The sequence below is a fragment of the Macrotis lagotis genome, chromosome 1, assembly GCF_037893015.1.
Source record: "Macrotis lagotis isolate mMagLag1 chromosome 1, bilby.v1.9.chrom.fasta, whole genome shotgun sequence".
In the NCBI taxonomy this organism is placed as follows: Eukaryota; Metazoa; Chordata; class Mammalia; order Peramelemorphia; family Peramelidae; genus Macrotis; species Macrotis lagotis.
This window is the reverse complement of record NC_133658.1, coordinates 30776679-30779955: the sequence shown is the minus strand read 5'-3', so window position 1 is coordinate 30779955 and position 3277 is coordinate 30776679.

Below are 3277 nucleotides of genomic sequence, written 5' to 3'. Positions count from 1 at the left end.
TAATTTAAGAGCAGGTCAAAAACTATTCACATGGGATGGACAGGCATAGATTATCGCATTATTGGAAGGAACAACCACACTTAAGAGATTCCCAGTCCACTGGAGTATCTCGAGAGATTATAAACCAATCAACTTGAGGTTGTGAAGTACTCAATTAGTGGAAAAACACCTGGACTCAAAGCATTTCAAGCATTCACTGGCTTCCAAATCACTTCCATTCTCTGAATTTCTTTAACCTCATCTGAAAAATGGAAAAATGTGATTTCAATTATAGTATTGTTGCTAGGAAGGTTGACTTCAAAACCTTAAAATGCTTCAAGAAAGAGAGGTTTGCCCTAAGGATGAGATACAGACCAGATTCCCTAAGAAAATAAATTCTATCCCAAACACAAACATCACCTTGAGAGGCAAGCTTCTTCAGCAAAACATCCATTATTCAAGTATTCATTTAAATTGGCTATGCATATGAAAAGAAAGAGAAGCCTCCAAAGAGAGACAGATCAGCTCCAAGTCCTATTTGATGTGCATGTCAGCATCTAAATTACCTAAATCAAAGGATTTTTCAATTCAAACCTATGTTCTACTGCTTGAATAATTTAAAGTAACTCTTTAAATGACATGAGATGTGCCTCCAATATTAACCTGTCACTTTGCTTATTTTCTCTCTTATTGGTTCTTAGTTTTGAGGCAAGCATTTTGCACCAACCTACCTCAGTAGGATTCAGATATTAAATCTCCTGATATAAATGCCATTCCCTGCTAATAAGAGATTACTACCCACCCCAGAGCTTTATGAGTCAAAAGGTAGTGAAATCATTGGATTGAAACTTGCCCGCAGACACTAGTTTTGCAATTCTGCCTTTACTTAATACTTCAAGTATCCCTCAGGATCTATTGCATCAGAATTCTGTACCTATACCCACTCTGAACTCTTGCAAAGAGTCTTCTTTACCATCTTAATTAGTATTCATTTAATCCAATTCAGTCTCTGCCTGCATCCCTCATTGGAAATACAATATAATGAGGGTGATGTGACTAGTGATGATCATATTTATACAGAACTTATACTATTATACATACTGTCCCATTTTATCTTCAAATCAGTGTGAGGTAGTAGTTTTTATTGTCCTCACTGAAAGATGAGAAAACTGAAATTGAGTGAAATCTAGTTATTTCTTAGGCTCACATAATTAATTGGTGTCCGAGGCAAGGTTTGAACAGTAGTCTTCCTGCAAATTATCCGTTGAATTAGGCAGATGACAAACATAATTCATTTTATTCCATTAAGTATTTATTGGGTATGATATTATTACTAGAGACTGAAGGTCAGTAAGGTCAGTAAGGCTTTCCTGAGTCCTGTCTCTAACATATATAGTCCACAATCTTGGTTGAAAAAAAATGAAAAATAAAAATGCCAATTGGCATTGGTAAAGGAAGTTTCTTCTCATAGCAGTTTTCTTAGAAAATGGAATTATATAATCTCTTTCCTTATTCCCTTATCTTTTTTATGAAACAACATGGAATTTTGATTAAAAGTCTCCTCTGAAATTAAAAAATAAATACATTTAAATCTGCTTTAAGGCTTTTTTTTAAAAGACAATTTTCTTAGCTTAGAATTGAGAAGACATTCTATGATCTAAAAGCAATTTCTCATCAGAAACATCCTCTGTGAATGAAATCATAGGCATGTTTTAAAAAAATGATACAAGATATTGGGATACAAATGAAATAGTTTTTGCCTTCCAAGAGCTTAAATTCCAAATGGGACTAAAAAATTATACTTCCTAGTTTTTTAATGTATTTTTCAGAGGATATCAATTATTGTCTTTTCTTTGTATCTTATCTCTATTATAGAATGCAAGCTCTCTGAGGGCAGGAACCACATCTTTTAAGAAAAATTTTAACCTTCTCTAGTGCTCTGCACACTATCAATGTCAAGTAAATGAGGGTATGACCCTATAGAATCATTACTCATATGCAAGCTATGAAAAACTTTCAGAATATCAATTACCTCATTTCAAAACCTGAGAAATATTGCTTTCACTGGCTTCTCTACAGGATTAGAGTGAAGAAAGTACTGCAAGTTCTGAATATTCTATAAATGGGAAGCCAGGTTGTAATTTGATCATTAACTGTCTAGTTGAGAAAATAGCCAGAAGACAAGAGGCATCTCCTTATTATTGAGGATAAAGTTGCCTGAAATGGAGACTTCAGTAATAATAATAATAATAATAATAATAATAATAATAATAATAGTAATAATAATACCTAAAATTGTCTAGATTTCTTAACATTGCAAATACATGCTAATTAGTCAGTCAGTGATATTTTTTTAGCCAACTTCAATGTGCCAATCTCTGAGAAAACAAATATAAAAGAAAAATATTTCCTCATTTCAAGGAGTTTCTGGGCAGGAGAAGGAGGGAAATACCTGAGAGGAAAGATGTCCATAGTCACATAAACCTAAGATAGATATAAAATAAGCCCAAATACCCCTGGTATTGGGAAGTCCCCAATAATTGGGGAAATCTGGGAATAAGAACCTAGAAGGGAGACAAGAGTTCCAAGAGATTCAATTTATTTCATTAAGTATTTATTTGGTATGATGTCATTGCTAGAGAACAATTCTAAAAGTAAGAGTTATTTAAAATATTTTATTTTAGCTCCTCCTTTCCCATTCAAGCAAATTTCAAGCAAATAAAGTTGGGAGGGCAAAAATATTCTACTCACATATCTCATTCAATAGTTCCAATGACGTGTCCTAATTCATAGGGTGATATATTAAGAACTGGAAGAAGACTTTGAGACCCTAGAGTCCAACAACCTTATTATACTCATGTATACATGAGTAATCTGAGACACAGAGACATAAAATAACTTTTTTTATAATTTTACAACAAATTTGTATTTGAGTCCATGTCTTTCTAAATCTAAATTCAAGGATCCACTAATTCATAGGGATTTCTTAATAATTAATGTTTCTCTTTCTTTTCCTACAGTTACTTTTTTAACATTGCATTTGATATGATACTGTCATTTCTAGAATTATATCATTTTGATGGATCCCTTCCCAGCAATTCACATTGATGCCAATGAAGACAATTTGCTTCCTTACCTTCAGTCTGTTACTGTATCTTCTTGTTTCCAGTGCTGAGCACAGTAGCTGTTACTTGCTGTTGCTATTTGACTGACTGATGATATTTTAAATCTTTTTAAGTAGAAATCTGACATCAATGGGCCAATTAATAACTAAGGTTTTTAGGGAAATTCTGAGATC